This window comes from Rhinolophus sinicus, linkage group LG03, assembly GCF_036562045.2.
Source record: "Rhinolophus sinicus isolate RSC01 linkage group LG03, ASM3656204v1, whole genome shotgun sequence".
Taxonomy (NCBI): domain Eukaryota; kingdom Metazoa; phylum Chordata; class Mammalia; order Chiroptera; family Rhinolophidae; genus Rhinolophus; species Rhinolophus sinicus.
The window spans coordinates 163,798,141-163,816,778 of NC_133753.1; the positions used below are offsets into that span (position 1 = coordinate 163,798,141).

Below are 18,638 nucleotides of genomic sequence, written 5' to 3' on the forward strand. Positions count from 1 at the left end.
GAGTAAAGAAAATGGAAGTGATATAACATGGGTATATAATTATACCCTGAAAGAAATTATAGCAACTGATGTGGAGTGATGAAAATACCAAAGGCGGGGCTTGCAATGAATGACAGGTGAAATTTCTCAAAGCCTTATGAGCTTTTTTACTGCTCTGCTCACTTAGTATATGCCTTAAAAGAGTATAGCAAAGTAGATCATTATAAAGAGGATCGGTATGAGGTGGGTCATTTCAAAGAACATTTTTGTAAAGCAGCTTTTGTGTTCCCTCTAGTTTAAGTTCCTGTCCCCCATTATAAGACTTGGCACATACATGATCTAAATAACAGTATAAGTCATCCCAAAGTACTAATAGGTACACAGATTATAGAAAAATTTGACTCAAACTAATCATTTATCTGAGAAGTTATAAACAGTAATGAAACATTTATTGACAATCATTTTTCTTAACTTTTTCTTTAGAATTTAAAAGAACTCATTATACACGATTTATTTAGTCCATGTATCTTAAAAAAAAAAAAAAAAACTTTCCAGAGATGTTTACGCAAATGCTAATTTCTTATTTGTTTATGTGTTTGCAGGCAGAAAGATTAAAAATGTATCCATTGACATTATAACTGTATTAAAAGTGGGGATTGTTCTTTTCAAAATAACCACTGCAAAATCTAAATATTTGTATTCACGTTAAGAACTTTAGTTGCAAGTGGAGACTCATGAAAAAGGTATTCATCTTCATTATTTCTTTTTTCTTCCATCATGTGGTGGAATCTCAGGAGTGAAAGGCAAAAGACAGATATACAGCAAGTGGGTTAAGTGCCCAAAGGAATAGAAGTGGAACTAAGAAAAAAGATTTGGGGGCCAATTCCAAGGCAAAATGACGCAATCAAGTTTCTTCTGCTTCATCTGATTTGGCTCATAGATCTAACAAAGGGCAGAGCTGAGGTGGGGACACTGGGGCAGCTCATGCCTGGTCCCAGCCCTCCACATTCCTAGTAAGAGGTTTTATCACCATCCTTAAATGTTGAGTAGCTTCTCCCCAAATCCCCCCAAAAATTAAGTAAGAGACAATGAAGAATATGAATGTGTGTGTATTTTAAAAGAAAATGTCACCATAATGGAGGTCGTTTCCTAGATTTTCTACTGCTAAAAGTTCTCAGAAAAGCTGACATGTCTGGAAATTAACACCTAAGAATCATGTCCTCTTCTATTATCAATTTCCAAGAAAAATGCCCCTAATTAGGGCCCAGAGATGGGACTTCAGAAATAGAGTTGGAAAATCATGTCCTCAAATATGCTTGCTAATTGACGTCTCCCCCACCCCCCAAAAGACAACTAAGATGATGAGAGCCACCCCATGTAGCAGTCACCATAACCTTCACTGTGAGACCTCGTGTCTCTCTTCCCCATCTCCGAATTACTGGACTAAATGCCAGGTCATAACAATAACTTTCCAAAAGGGAAAATGGAGACTTCACCACTAGAAAAGATGAAAGACATGAGCTGTCTTTAAAAAGAACAAATTGACTAATAATGGCTTAATAAATAGGCTTCACCTACTGAATGAGGCAAAAATGAGTTGAATGGCAATCCCATGTTAAAAAGAGGTTGTGGGCGGCTGGATGGCTCAGTTGGTTAGAGCGCGAGCTCTGAACAATAGGGTTGCCAATTCGATTCCCACATGGGCCAGTGAGCTGCGCCCTCCGCAACTAGATTGAAGACAACGAGCTGCCTCTGAGCTTCTGGAGGGGCAGCCAAAAGGCTCAGTTGGTTACAGGGCGAGCTCTCAACAACAAGGTTGCCAGTTCAATTCCTGCATGGGATGGTGGGCTGCGCCCCCTGCAACTAAAGATTGAAAATGGTACTGGACTTGGAGCTGAGCTGCGCCCTCCACAACTAGATTGAAGGACAACGATTTAAAGCTGATGGGCCCTGGAGAAACACACTGTTCCCCCAATAAAATTTATTTAAAAAGAAAAAAATAGGTTCTCAACTCATATTTGTGGAATAAATTATTATTTTTTAAAAAAGAGGTTATAATGGAACTATCTCCTGACCCGTAATTACAGCAGGTTAGATCAGGAGCCATCTCTAATGTGCGGTAGGAATTAATGACTCCCTCAAATGGCTTCTGCTTTAACCTCTGCACAGTGTGCTCAAAATGATCTACATTAAAAACCAGGGGCTTGTTCTTCGGCAAGACATATTATCTCTCTGAGCCTCCATTCCTCATCTACAAAATGAAATGAATTTCAACTTCAGGAGTTTGTTAAAAATGTAAGTTACCATGTCTCATTCCAAGAGATTTTGATTCAGAAATCTTGGTCAGGAATCTTATTTTCTAGACAGATAGTTCCCAAGTTTCATATTATGCACAACATAAAAGATGCATGTGGTTTTGTTTTTAACCTTAAAAATTCTACTTATCTAATTCTTCTTTAATTTTTATATATTGTAGAACATGGAATGTATATTTTCTGTTGATAAAGTATAAAATAGATGCAGATTTGGGAAATGACAAAAAATATATCAATATTCTTTAACTCAATTTTAATTCAAAGAATCTGTACTAAAAAAAAAAAACAATCTCAAAGGCAGATGTACTTTCACACAAAGATGTTCATGAATGCATTATCTTAGGAAGGGAAAGAAATTTCAAAATGACAAAAACAGAACAATAGTTGAGTAAATGATGGTACATCCATAAAATAAAATATCATAAAGTAGTTAAAATCATTAGTATGGATAAATTGCACTGATGGATTTTTATGATATATTTAAGTTCTGTTATATGAGACAATAGTATAGATATAGATATAACATGCAATAAATCTTATCTATGTAAAGAAAAATGCATAGAAAAAGACAGGAAGAAGTAAATTAAAATAATAGCATGGTTGGTACTGGTTCTTGTACTGATGTATCTTTAACGAAGCGCACTGAGGGGAGAACAAGCACACTTTTTTTAAAAAATCTTGAAACCAACTATTTTATCTCCCGCATAAGAACCTATTAAATGACAATGCTCTCCCACTCCAATCCAGTCCATATGTCTTCCCTGGGACCCTATGATCCAGTTAGAATGGCACTGGAGAGCAAAGCCATATGATACCCACAGCCAAGTTGATCTTTTCCATTTATTTCTTTTTTCTTTTTCTTTTTTCCACTTCCCTTTGGCCTGAGCTAATAAAGTCATGATCCCAGAGGCATGACGTAATCAGAGGGTCCACACACCTGTTTTAATAGGTTTTAGTATGATTTAGGTACGGTAAGGCCAGCAGATCAGATGACTGCCGTTGGAAAGATAGCTTATTATACTCACAGATCCCAAAAGAGGGAATACACATCATGCCACAGAGGCCACACAGGAAAGCACCAGTGTTGGTCAGGAGGCAGAAGAAAAGGGGTAGTGTGGGCAAGCACCTTTATTATAGTTTCTGCAAGAAAGAACAGAACAGGCAGGGTAGACAAGCTTAGGATTGACTGGTTTGAATCATTTCAGCAGGTGCTGTGGCAGAGGGGCCTGGTACCTAGCCCTGGGGTGATTAGGGCAGGTGCAGTCTGGCCCAGAGTTTGAGGACCCAGTAAGGGAGGTGGTTGAAGTGTGGACTTAATCACCTGTATAAGAAGGGGAACTGACTGGACTCTAGCCAGTGCCTCAAAACTAGGTTAAGACAACACTTAAAAGATTATATTACAACAACTGAAAAAGGTTGCAAAACATAGACCACTACTTGAAATTCTTTAACTCCATGGTGGGGAGTGGTACATCGAGAGACTACAGCAATTAAAAAAAAATAAAAATACCTTTTATTTTGTTACCCATTTCTCTCACACAACAGATCTACTCTCCTCAAAGTACTCTGAAGAATTTCTCCAAACCTTAGTTATTTCCTTCTCTCTCACTTGTCCCCAAGAAAAGCCTCAGAACAGGTCTGGGAAAGTAAACCCTCCTAAGAGGGCAGATGAGGGCAGGGCCTGACTCCTGCCTGGCTAGGGTGTGAGGAAAGTCTGGGAGCACCGTGGAAATCTGAACTCTGTACCAATGTGAATGCCAGGCTTTGATAATATTTTAGTTTGCCAGGTGTCACCTTTGGGGAAACTTGGGTTCAGGGTACACAGGACATCTTTAACATTCTTTTGCAGCTTCCTGTGAATATATAATTATTTCAAAATAAAAATGTAAAACCAAAGCACAATTATCATAATTTAAAAATGTTTAAGAGAAAATACTTTCTCTTTTAAAATTTTAACCTATTGCACACCATTTTTATTTCATCAACTAAGCAATTTAAAGAAGAGAATTCCCTGACAAAAAGTACATTAGAAACACTCAACAGGTCTTTCAGACACTGTTGAAGTCACTTTCCTGGAAGTTATGAAATGTGGATGAACTCTCTGTATACGAGGGGTGCTCGAGGAATTGTGATCCTGTCTGGGGCAGAGAAAAGGACTCATTCTTCTCTAGGGCTGTGCTTTCTGCATACAATGTTCCTGCCCATGGAAACTGAACACACGTTTACTGAGAGCCGAAAGAACTTAGTGTTTGAAGGGGCTCTCCTTTCCACACCCCTACCCTACACAGCTGAGTACTGAACAAATTGAAAAATAAGAAGAATATTTTGTGGGAGGAATTAAAATATCACCTTTATTATTGGTAAGACTGATACTGGAAGATGTGGTTTATACTGCTAATAAGTGGGCTTCCCAATGCTGACCTACTGTGGGCCACACAGAATGCACACTCTCTGCAGACAGCTTGATCCCTAGAGACAAAAAGAAGAGAACGGAATGAAATACTCACACTCAGTTTATCCTTCCAAAGTCAACAATCAGATTAAGTGACTCTTCCATGAATGAGTGAGTGAGTGAGTAGCCAGGTGCATTACTAGTGGAATTCAAATCACATGACAGAAAACATGAGTGAAGAAAACTTCCCGAGCACCACTGTATTAGTATCCTCAGGCTGCCATAACAAATTACCACAAACTGGGTAGCCTAAAACAGCATAAAATTATTCAGCAGCGCCATGTTCCCACTGAAGATGCTAGGGAAGAGTTTTTCCCTGTCTCTTCCTAGTTTCTGGTGGCTGCCAGCAGTCCTTGGTGTTCTTTGGCTTGTAGTTGTATCACTCCAATCTCTGCCCCCATCATCACAGGACATCTTCCCTCTATGTGTGTCTGTAAACTCACATGGCCTTCTTATAAGGACACCAGTCATTGGATTTAGGGCCTACCCTAATCCAGTATGACCTCAGCTTTACTATTACATCTGCAAGACCCTATTTCCAAATAAAGTCACATTCTGTGGTTCTGGCCGGGCATGAATTTTAGAGGACACTCTTCACCCCAGTATAAACACCACCACCAAGAACAAGTGGGCGTATGGTCTTTTAGAAACATGGTCATTCCTAAAGGTACAGCACACCGAAGCCCATCATCATGATTATTTTCTCCCTTGAAGCACTTCTAGAGAGGAAACCTGGTTAAAAAGAGGTTATAAACATTAGAAAAGTAGTCACGTAACTGTTGCAAATGGAAGAACACTGTTGCCAAGAGCCAGGCCTAGACCCATTTATGCTGCCTTGGTTATGGTAGAAGCACTGCATGGATTTTGGTGTGATAAAGGAAGAAGAAGATACAGAAGTGTGATGCAGTATTACATATTGTTGGTTCTGACTATTGCTACCAAGAAAGAGCCCAAATAAGAATTTATCAGTACTCCACTTTGCTTGGTATGTTATAGGTAGGACTATTACACAGAACCAGTTCTTTCCCCATGTGTCATATCTTACTAGTAGAGTATACACATCCAAAGAGAAGGCAGAAATCCATGAGAGGTGCAGCTCACTTGGTTTTGCTCAGCACAGTCACCAGAATCTCAATTCTGATTGGTTTATGTAAGTTCCGTCCAATCCCATACCTACCTGTGCATCCACTTATGCACTCATCTATCCACCCCACGCCTCTAACATTAAAACCAAAATATGGACAAATTTAACTTTAACTCGGGCCTTTACATAGATACCTAAAGAAATTCTGATACCAACTTTTAATTCCTCCTCCTAAAGAATTGGTGATAACTCTTAAACATTGTGGCTAACAGACCATTCCCATCCTGTCTAGACCTCCTCCAACTGTTTTATGCTTCCCTTATTCCACATCATCTACACTGAGATGTCCACTTTTTATATCAGATCTTTTGTTATCAAGTAGTCACAGATATTAATATTTTATAAGTTTTTTATGTACTTACCCAAGAATGGTCTTTCAGTACAAAACCCTCCATCAATAGATATTTAAAGAAGGCCTTGTTTGTTCTCAATGTGTACATTTCTGGATTCTGGTTTTTATTTCTTAATGAAAACAACTTTGTTATGCAGACGTTCCCCACCTCTCTCTCTCACCTGTCCTCTCTGGTCTGTATCTGGACTCCTTCCCGTACCTGTGGGACCCATCAATAGTGTCTTGGAGAGTTACTGTATAGCACCAAGGCTGTAATCTGGAGACCCACCAGCTGTGGATGCCACCAGCTATGCTTTATTTAGCCACACAGCATTTTAAAAAGTTGAACTTCATTACCAACTTTTTAAATGAGCAGAATTTACATCAAAACCAATTATTTTCTTCAGGTCCTCTTCAAAACTTAAAAGCTCAGGCAACACTGGGCCAGAGGTTAGTAACAACTTCTCCCCTTAACTAAGGCATGTGTTTCTATTATTTACATAAACCACCTGGCCACTCAAAGCATCTGGGTCCAATCTCTGGCTTAGCACATCATTCCTAATATTATGTAGGTTCACACATAGATAAAATAATATGCTTACCGCAGGTTTTGCACACAGGATCCCTGGAGAGCGACGGATCACCCTTCTCCCACTGACCTCTGAGTTCAGGGGATGACCATATGCTTCTTAGACCCTTCTCCACCATCCATGAATGTGTGTGTGTGTATGTGTATACCAGGGGGTGGGCAGGAGGCTGTAACAGCAAGACAAAGGGTAAGATGTCAGTGGTTATCCACTCTCCCTTGTGCTCTGCCACTGCCAGCAGCACCACCTTTGGCTTCTCTGCCCACATATAGCCCCATAGGCTCCTCACAGTCCATGGGCTTCACTACAGTATAGGGCAGACACTGTCTATTGCCTAAGTAACAGCTATATCCTTTTTCAACCCCTTTCTTTCCTGCTAACAGAACTCTGATCTATTCAGGGAGCAGGTGGAATGTAGCAGTTTGATCTTGGGGAGCATAGCCCCTTTATCAGACAACAGGAAAAAGCACTGAAATCAGTTAAGAGAATTTCATACCTTTTGGCCAGTGATGGATCTAAGTATTTCCATATAATCCACTTTTGATGAACAAGATGCAAGGTAAAATCAGTAGGGGATGGACCTCCATGGTGGGATGGAGGTTGAGGGAAGAAAAAACTTCATGAGATGGGAGCCTTTCAATCTTTCCTTTTCTTCCTACCTGGAACACGAATAGCCTTTTTGCAACCATGAAGTTGCCAAAGAAAGCACAGTAAAGAAGCTAAGAGTAGAACAAGAAAAGGAACCCCCTGACAGTTCAGCCCTCTGCATGGTTGGGCCACTTCTCACTCCACAATCCAGAAACCCACTCTCCATCTCCAGCCAAGGCCTTCATGTTTGCTGACCCATACTCACTTCTCTTAGGTAGAAGAGTTTGTTGTTTGCACAGCAATGTGTTGAACAAAGTGAAGCCTGCTCCAGGCTTTGCAGGGGAACCCATTTTACTAATCACACCTCTTTTAACACAAAAGTTTATATTTAAACCATCAGAAATTTGTAACCATGCAGCTAGTGGAAACTATTGTTCTCCTCCCTAAAGTTTTCAGGATTACAAAGACCATCCCCAGCCAATAGACACAGAGAGTGCATGAGCCCATTTGCAGCGTTTGGGATCCCTGTGCGCCCCAACCGGTACTATCATGCAGTCCCTTCAGAGGGGGCAGAGCACAAGGGAGAGTGGATAGCTGTGGATCACCCCCTTTCCCATCGGGCTCTGCAGAGGGTGCAGCTCTGCAATACTGCATTCACAGAAATCTTAAGAAATCCTGAGGCTTTAGCAAAAGCTGCACACTAGCGCTTTAAAATGAAAACAATAAGCATAAACATCCTTGCACATTAGCTGCGTCTGTGCATGCCACGCAGGTTAGAAGTGAATCATCACTCAGAAATTATTTTGGTACAAAAGTTAAACATAAAGCCTCCACCAAATAAACAGTTTTTATAAAAAGGTTTCATGCGACAACGGCCCCTGCTCTGGCATCAACTCCCGGAAATGATGAAATATGACTCATTAGCATAGAGCAATTCATATTCCAAGCAGAGTGCAATTGCTCCCAGGGAACCCGTTCTCATCTCTCTGCCAAGAGGCCACCCTGGGGGATGACGCAGCATCCTTGGCCGTGTTTTCTTCATCTTGTCAGCTTTTGCTTCAAAACTGAGCTGGATCATTTCCGCTCAACAAGGGTAATGGTCCAGCTCGGTCCCCACTGTTTTCATGAAAGAGTCACCAAATATTTCCACCCACAGCAATTTCCCTTACTGGAGGTCCAAACACTTGTCAAGCTGGTTCATTGCCCACTGTTATGCACTGTCTTAAGACTTAATGTCATACATAGTTCTCTCCCTATAATTGAGATTCCTTTATTCCAAATTCCTATATAGCACAATTTATCACCAGGACAATCTCTTTTCTGGTTTATGTGAATTATGAATTATGCAAAATCAAAATTACTTGTGTTGATGAAAATTAGCAAAAGAGTGGGGAATAACATAAGGAATATTAAAATAAGTGAAGTATATGGGAGAGAAAGAATGGGTGTTCTCTAAGGACAATAATTAACATTAATTTAGTGCTAATTATTTGCCATATACTTTGGGAAGCAGCTCACATGTATTATTTAACCATCACAATCCCCATAAGGCATGTACTTCTCAGTAATCCCATTTACACAGATGAGGATGATATGGAGGACTAGGAAGTATTACAGAATCAACAACTAATCTCTTCTGGGCTTATAACAATGCTTTTATAGTGGATTGAATTATTGGCCCATTTCTTTATCTTCCCTATGTCCTCACCCTTTGCTAAGTGACTATGAAATTCCTCCCACTAGAGATGGGGTCTACTTTCCAGCCCCCTTGACTTCGGGCTTAACCATGTGACTTGCTTTTGCTATCATGAGCAGATATGATATATTTGCCTGGTTTGTCTTCTCCTGTAGTAGATGAATGGTGTCCCCCCTAAAATTCATGTCTACCTGGTACCTTAGTATGTGGCTTTATTTGGAAATAGGGTCTTTGCAGATGTAATTAAAGACTGAGATGAGATCATACTGAAGTAAGCTGGACCCTAAATCCAATGAAAGTACCTTCGTAAGAGACAGAAAAGGGCATACAGATACAGAAAAGTAGGCCATAGAAGATGGAGGCCAGATTGGAGTTGTGTTGCCACAAACCCAGGAACACTTGGAACTACTAAAAGCCGGAAAAAGGTGAGGAAGGATTTTTCCCTAGAGTTATCAAAGGGAACATGGCCCTGTTGACAATTTTGACACTTGACTTTGGACTTCTAGATTCCAGAAATATGAGTAAATAAATTTCTGTTTTTTTAAGCCACCCAGTTTGTGTTACTTTGCTATGGCAGCCCTAGGAAATGAATACACCTCTTAATGCTCTTGCCATTACCTAGAGAAGAGCTTCCTCCAGGTAGCTGCTGCCCTTTGACCCAAGATCCCAACATGGACACTTGGGGAGTGGACCTGAGCCCTACCCACTCATCCAAGCCCAGCCTAGATCAGCCATGCTGCAATCAACCTGCAAACCCATGAGTGTAACAAAAAATGCCTACTATGTTACAAGCCACTGAGTTTGGGGTGGTTTTTGAAGTAGGATTTTTATTCTAATAGCTAATAGATATGATTTCCAAACTTTCCACTCTCCCACTACTGCCCTCTACATATTACCTTATACTTCACTGAAACTGGACATCTCACTCTTTCTTAAACATACCTCATTATTTCCTACTTCTATGTCTTTGTTCCCCCATTATCTCCATCGTTTCTAATCTAATTCATCTTCCATGCCCCAGCTCAAATACACTTTCTTCATGAGTTCTGTTTTCCCCTTCCCCACAGCCCCACTCAACTAAATGTACAACCTTCCCTCTTTTATTCCCTTTCATGTCATGTGTCATAATGTGCCTTTTATCGTAATTATTTGCACATAAGATGGAAGGGGAGAATTTACACATTTCTCCAAAGTTATTTGGCTATTAGTTTTTCTAGTCATTGGCCCAGTTGCCAACTCTCCTTTTTTTTATTATTGAAAGTTTATTGGGATGACAATTGTTAGCAAAGTTACATAGATTTCAGATGTACAATTCTGTAATACATCATCTATATATCACATTGTGTGTTTACCACCCATAGTCAGTTCTCTTTCTGTCACCATATATTGGCTCCCCTTTACCCTCATTTATAACACCCTTCCCCCTTACCCTCTGGTAACCACTAAACTAGTGTCTGGGTCTATGAGTTTTTGTTTCTTCATTTGTTTGTCTTGCTCTTTTGTTGTTTTCAGTTTTATTTACCACATATCAGTTAACTCATATGGTTCTCGACTTTTTCTGGCTGACTTATTTCGCTTAGCATTATAAACTCAAGATCCATCCATGTTGTTGCAAATGGTACTATTTCATCTTTTCTTATGGCCGAATAGTATTCCATTGTGTATATATACCACAATTTCTTTATCCATTCATCTATAGAAGGACATTTTGGTTGTTTCCATGTCTTGGCCACTGTAAATAAAGCTGCAATGAACACTGGGGAACATATGTCTTTGTGGATAAATGTTTTCAGATTTTTTGGATAGATACCCAAGAGAGGGATTGCTGGGTCATATGGTAATTCTATTCTTAATTTTTTGAGAAACCTCCACACTGCCTTCCATAATGGCTGCACCAGTCTGCATTCCCACCAACAGTGTATGAGGGTTCCTTTTTCTCCACAGCCTCTCCAACACTTGTTCCTATTTGTCTTGTTTATGATAGCCATTCTGACTGGGGTGAGGTGATATCTCATTGTGGTTTTTATTTGCATTTCTCTGATGATCAGTGATGTTGAGCATTTTTTCATATGTCTTTTGGCCATTTGTATGTCTTCTTTGGCGAAATGTCTTTTTAGGTCCTCTGCCCATTTTTCAATTGGATTGTTTGGTTTTTTTGTTGTTGAATTGTATGAGTTCCTTATATATTTTAGATGTTAGCCCCTTATTGGAGGTGTTGTTTGCAAAAATCTTCTCCCAGTGGTTGCCTCTTTATTTTGTTGATGGTTTCTTTTCCTGTGCAGAAGCTTTTCAGTTTGATATAGTCCCACTCATTTATTTTAGCTTTTACTTGCCTTGCCTTTGGGGTTAAATTCATAAAATGCTCTTTGAACCAAGGTCCATCAGTTTAGTACCTATGTTTTCCTTTATGTATTTTATTGTTTCAGGTCTTATGTTTAGGTTTTTGATCCATTTAGAGTTAATTTTGGTACACGGTGGCAGATAGCAGTCTAGTTTCATTCTTTTGCACGTGGCTTTCCAATTCTCCCAGCACAGTTTGTTGAAGAGCCTGTTTTTTCTCCATTGTATGTTTGTGACTTCTTTGTTGAAAATTATCTGTCCATATTTATGCCCTTTCTGCCCAGTCTCCCCACCTTTCTAAACCTCATTTCATCCCACAGACATGCAGGGTATTTATGCTGCCTTGTTCTCATTATGAAAGAAATCTAATAAAGCAGATAAAAACTAATTCACAGTGCTATGCTGGTGGCCTCTCAAGGGGAATTATATTTTAAAACAGACTCACTGAGAAAGGACAATGTAAATCCAAAGGACTGACTCCCTAATTCTGGAATGTTTAGTACTATTTCTTTCTATCTGTCTCACCTAGACAACAGAATTTAAAGCAGACCATGAACCCAGACATATGTTTGAGATATGGTAAGTCCACATAGGCAGCCATTCAAAGAACTGTTGCTACAAGAATGAGGTAGGCCATGACTTGACATAGAGTATATTGTCACAGTGATGACCCAACAAGATTTTCAAGGCCCAGAATCTGTACCTCAGAGAATCTGCTTGCCGAGAGTGCAAATTTTTGCATTATATGCCCAAATAAGGTAGTTCTGGACATTTGGGTATGAAAGGCAATTGACTCTGTGTTCTTCCAAACTGACAGACTTTCTACTTATCTAGGTTAGCCAAAGCCAACAAACTGTGGGGCACCTCTATGAATACAAGAGAAGCAATGGGAATCCATATCCACTCATGTTCTGTATTATGTGCATTCTTTATACTGTTGATAAGCCACCAGAAGAGAAAATCAAGTTAAAGCAACCATGAACCAAATCCCAGGTATAACTCTCACCAGTTCTGGAACACAGACCAGTCTCTATGATCTGGTCTAGCACAGCAGTTACTGCTAAGCAAGTTGTAATGTGTGTTAGGTTTTAGTTATAGATTATTATTATAGCATCTGTGGAAGGACATAGGAAGGACAAAGCCCATTTTTAAACACTGCATATAAAAGTCTTTTTTGGGCCATCCCGGTGGCTCAAGCGGTTGGAGCTCCGTGCTCCTAATTCCGAAGGCTGCCGGTTCAATTCCCACATTGGCCAGTGGGCTCCGAACCACAAGGTTGCTGGTTCAACTCCTCGAGTCCCGCAAGGGATGGTGGGCTCCGCCCCTGCAACCAATATTGAACACTACACCTTGAACTGAGCTGCCTCCCGGATGGCTCAGTTGGTTGGAGCGCTGGCTCTCAACCACAAGGTTGCCAGTTCTAGTCCTCGAGTCCTGCAAGGGATGGTGGGCAGCGCCCCCTGCAACTAAGATTAAACACAGCACCTTGAGCTGAGCTGCCACTGAGCTCCCTGATGGCTCAGTTGGTTGCCTCTCAACCACAAGGTTGCCAGTTCAAGTCCTCGAGTCCTGCAAGGGATGGTGGGCTGTGCCCCCTGCAACTAGCAATGGCAACTGGACCTGGAGTTGAGCTGCGCCCTCCACAACTAAGATTGGAAGGACAACAATTTGACTTGGAAAAACATCCTAGAAGTACACATTGTTTCCCAATAAAGTCCTGTTCCCCTTCCCCAATAAAATCTTTTAAAATAAATAAATAAATAAATAAATAAATAAATAAATAAATAAATAAATAAAAGTCTTTTTTTTTGTTTGTCCCAAGGTTAACTGATTATCCTACTGTCCCATATCTTCTTAGGTCATAGGTGTGGCAATTTAGAATTATAAAGTATGTCAAAACCCTAACATACATTTGGAATAATCCAAAAATATTAAATGTTCAGTAGAATTTTACTAGTAATGTATTTTATTATTTTCAATTTTTGGAAAATTGCCACCCTATATGTATATATTGTGTTATAACTAACAATTCCCTATAGCCAATGTATTTATTAACCAGGAATGTCATCTCAACTCCTCAAAATAACCCTGAAAGTTGGGGGTTATTATTTTCATTATTATTAACATCATTATTATTTTATAAGTTTGGAAACTATGCTAATCAACTTCCTGGGAGTCATAGCAGCTAGTAAATGATGGTTTCTGTGACTCAAATCCAGGTCTTATAGCTCAATAGTCCATGTTCTCACTGCACTAATGATTCTTCAGCAAAATCTTCCAGCTTTGTCCCATTTTCTGCTAGGTTGGTGGTCCTATGGAGTCTTGCAGCAAGTTCTCTGTAATGACTAGTACCCTTAGCAGCCCCCAAACAGCCAAGAATATGCTCATCAATGTACTCTGCCTAACTCTGAAGCCCTAACAAAGGCTTAGAGCCCCAATAAATATTCTCTGAACAAGTGAATTTATCAGAACCTAGAGCATACATGCTCATTTATGGAGCCTCGGTCACGTTCTAGGAATGAGGAAAATTTTAGGGCATATACGCACACATACACACCCATTATGCATCTGTGCATGTGTGTGTATGCATGCATGCCCTCGCCAGATCACCTCTCTCAATCAATTACCAACAAACCTCTCCAGGGGCTAATCAGGACCTAATTTGTGTGAGGGGTCAAACTATAATTTAAGGATCTCTGATGTTCATGAACCCCACAATTACTTTCAATGACTAAACTGGAGGTGTTGACAGCCACATAAAATCTCTTGTTCCATCAACATCTCTCTAAAATATGGTGGAAACTGCACCTGCAACTTGAATTCATTAATCTGTGTCACTGCCTTTTTGAAAAGCACTAATAAATGTCAGGGGTTGAAGGGCCAAGATTATAGGCTTCTTTCTTCTCATAGAAAAACACCACTATCTGCTGGCTGAAAACCAGCAGCGTGTCATTAGCTGGGATTCTTCAGCCACAGCACTGCTGATCTCTGTAAACAGAGGTGCCGGTGAGGGGCTAGAAGATGAGCCTTTGCATGTTCTCTGAAATCCATCCAGTCTCACGACCAAAGTTTATGCACAAACAGCAGATCATAAATTGGAATCTGCATATAGGAGCGCTTCTTCATAGAGGTCTACAAAATTAACCTGTTAACTCACTTACTAGGAACGTTGATGAGGGATGGTAAGGATTGGGGATAGACATTCTAGAACACAGCTACCCAAAAGAACTATAGTGCAAGCCACAGATGCGAACCACATATGCCATTTTAAATTTTCTTCTAGCCTCATTTAAAAGGGCAAAATTAACAAGTGAAATTAACTTTAACAATACATTTTATTTAATCCAACAGATCCAAAAGGGTGTCATTATGTAACATATAATCAATATAAAAAATATTGAGATGCTTTATATTCTTTTTTTTTTTACTACTAAGTCTTTGAAATCCAGTGTGTATTTTATTATACTTTCATTTCCATTTGGCCTAATCACATGTCAAGTGCTCAAAAGTTACATGTGCATGGAGACAGTAAAAATATCAGTGGTTGCCAGGGGTTGGGGGGAGAGAGAGATGAATAGGTGGAACGCACAGGATTTTTAGGGCAGTAAAAATACTTCGTATGATGCTGTAATGGTGGATACCTGTCATTATAAATTTGTCCAAACCCATAAAGGTACAACCCCAAGAGTAAACTCTAATGTAAACTACAGACTCTGGGTGATAATGACATCTCAATGTGGGTTCATCAACTGTACCAAACGTACCACGCTGGTGAGGAATGTTGATAATGGGTGGGCTATGCATGTGGGGGGGGGCGGGATATATGAAAAAGCTCTGTGCTTTCTGCCCAATTTTGCTGTGAACCTAAAATTGCTCTAAAAAATAAAGTGCATTTTTTTTTAGGTTACATATTACTAGTGGCTGTCACATGGGACAGTGAAGTTCCAAAAGAACTACATTATAATATAGTCCTGGATAAGGTTAGGATGGCATGGAAATGGAGTTGTGTTAGCCAGGACTCTTGGGTTGCCCCTCTCAGAAGTGCAATTCAAACTAACGTAGGCAAGGAGGGCATAGGGCAGGGAGACTGCTCAGCCTCAAAGATCACTACCAAATAGCAATAGCTCTTATTTCTTCTTCCACATGCCAGGTTTCTCCAAAAGCTAGAAGTACAACTTCTAGAAGCTTCTGGATTCATATCATTCAACATCATTCCCAGAGCAGAGAGAGTACTTCTGCATCAATTTCAATGTGAAAAATCCCAGAGAAACACTCTAATTGGCGCCATCTGAGTGCCATGTCCACCCACATGGCTCAGAGGGCAGGGTACTGTGTTTGGAATCTCATATTGTCCCATGCATTACGACTACGTACCTGAGAGCTGTAGTGCAGACTCTAGAACTTCATGGCTGAAGGGGAGAGGAGGCTCGCTTCCTAAAAGAAGGGACAATACATACATACCACACCAAGCACACGGTGACACTCTTTCATAGAAATCAGGGAAGAGGATTGCCCTACAGGATTGGCTCCCACTTGAGCAGCCCTTCCCAGACACCAACCAGGAAGTGCCAGCAGCCGTGAAAAACCCTCACCAGCCCTGTTCACCCAGAGAGAGCTAGAGAAACTTGGGACTTGGGATCCAGGTTCCTAAGCTCAGAACTCAGCTTTCCTTGCACCACCAGCGTGATTTTCCATGGAAGTGATACCACACTTTAAAGAGGGCTTTCAACTTTATTGGGACAGTTTAAATTGTCCCAATGACCAGTGGATGCAGTTGGCATTTTATGGGCAGGAACCAAAGATACCTTCATTTGAAGATGCGTTTCTCTAGCTCTTACATTTTTATAATACATAAATTGTGTTATTTTATATATTTTAATGCCCTGTCAAATATTTTTAGTGCCAATAATATCCAGCTGAATGCTGTCTGTTTCTTTTAAAACCAAACTTATTCATTATCAGTAGGTGTGAGGCTCTGTCTCCTTCAATAAGACTCTAGTACAGCCGTACCTGAGCATTTGCGTGTGTGTATCATTTTACTTAACTGATTTCCTTTTATTTTTTCTTTATATTACAGCTAGACCATTATACTGATTTTTTTAATTATGTGTTTTGAGTTTCTAAGACCTATAAAGTTTATTTTAAGATCATAAAAAGGATGTTACAAAATATTGGCAAGTATTGCAAAGGCAGGCATTGATTGGGTTGAGAATCTCTAAACTACACCAAACTTGCAGGGAAGAGCCCAGGAGAAAGAGGTGAAGAAGTCATCAGAACATAAGAGAGAATAAGCAATGATGGTGGAGAGATAGCTTGAATGTGGGCAGAAAGAGAAAGTCAAAGAAGAAAGAGAGGCAGGCCGAGGATCAGAAGGGAAGTCATCGTCCCTGGCCTTGACAGCTCTCCCACTTCCTGTGAGTTCCCCTCTCTTTCTGTCTCTACAGTCCTGTTTCTCTTCCTTTATGGTCTTCCCCAACCTGAGGGAGGCATGAGATTTCCAATGACAGCATATGCCTGGCAAGGTCAACTACAGCCAATTATTTTCATAATCCTTAACACAAAGCTCCCACGGGCTTCTTCCCTGGGCTGTGAGATGATGGGAAGAAATGGAAGTCTCTGGCGAGATGCAGGACCTGAGAGGAAACCCCCACCAGAATATTACGGAGCAATTTTAACAGCTAATTATAGAGACTAAAGAAATACTGACATATGTCAAGTGCATCTTAAATTAAAGGCAGAATACCTCATTTTAAGTACCCTATGTTACAACGATGTTTTTAAAATACTGTATATGATTATCAACAAAACTTGACAAAGCAGGATATTTCCAAAAAGTAAAAATAATTGCTGTAATAGTATAGTAGGATTTACTTATCAATTTTTTTCTGTCCTAGTTTTCTATTATGATTAAATATTCCCTCCCAAAAAAATCTGTTCATTGTGCTCTTCTATTTCCTTAATCAAAGCATCCCTCCTCCCCACTGATTTATTCCTGGACTTCCCTAAACTTCCAAAGCAAATGGGCCTGTCCTCCATAGTTAGTCCTCCAACTTTCCTACCAAAACAAAAATGTATGAGCTTTACTGGGAGATCAGCAATTAGCACCAGTTCCATCAGTGTTTCACCTTAAAAATTTTTCCCATAAATTTCTCTCAGAATGTTATCATCAGTTATACCTACCACTTTGCCTAATGTTAAAATAAACTGCTTTAATTTTAAAAACAGGCTACAGTAACTCTTTAACATAATAAGAGCCTACAGAACACATGTACCAGATAGATGCATCTTGAGGGAGGGTAAATTAAAGCAGAGTTTAATTTTTAAGATGTGGATAATGGTGGAATTTGTTGTTACTAACATATATAGGAATCATTGGAAATTTTATTCAATCTTGTGCGGGAGAGCTAGCAATGGCTGAATCATATTATCTGCATCCCCTTAATCCACAAAGAAACTAATACATAGTTCTATTTTATTAACTATTAAAAATCAGGCTCATTGAACCTCATTTTCCTTGACTACTCACATCAGTCAAAACTGCTGACCATTCTCTCCTTAAAATCCTTTTGGTTTTCACAAAACTATATTGTCCCGATTTTCTTCAAGCCACTTCTTATAGACCTGGACAATTTTACCACTCAGAAGGAGGAAGAAGTGAGGGGACTACTTCTCTAATATGAATTCTGCCCAGTAAGAAATTCAGTGAGTGAAGGAAAATCTTGGGCTGGTGGTCATAACCATCAAGGAAGGAATTGTCCAGCCAGCTAAAACATTTACCACTGACCAAAAAAAATTACACTTCAAGGAATTCAGAGAGAAGAGCTTGTTCCCTGATCAGAGATTCTAAGGGGTTTTTTAAACTCACTAAGGTGGCACCTCCCTCTCTATTGCTATGTCCCTCTGGGGCATCCCCCAATCATTCCATGTACTCCCCCAACTCCACTCACATCTTGCAGCCTGAAAATCATCTGCCCACACCTTTCCCCAGGCCAAATCCTATCTTTCATCAAAGCCCAACTCGAGGTGCTACTCCATAAAGTTTTCCCTGATTGCCTCAGGCTGGGTGACAGCTCCCTCCTCTGAACTGTATGTCTGTATTCTTTATTTGGCACATAGCATATTTTAGTTTCATCTACTTCTTGTTTTTGCACATGAGGCAAAGCTCCCGAGCTGAATTAGAAGCTGCTTTAGGGCAGAAACTACCAC

The 18,638-nt window shown here is 40.0% G+C and overlaps 1 long non-coding RNA gene across 1 annotated transcript in view; it reads right to left on the reverse strand.

The window, feature by feature from the left end:
• The window catches only part of LOC141570426 (uncharacterized), a 615,584-nt gene that overhangs the window by 551,217 nt on the left and 45,729 nt on the right, over nt 1-18,638 (reverse strand). The window contains exons 2-3 of the long non-coding RNA XR_012494434.1: nt 7,305-7,467; nt 6,824-6,977 (exon numbers count right to left, since the gene is read on the reverse strand). This is a non-coding gene — a long non-coding RNA (uncharacterized LOC141570426). The remainder of the gene's footprint in view (nt 1-6,823; nt 6,978-7,304; nt 7,468-18,638) is intronic.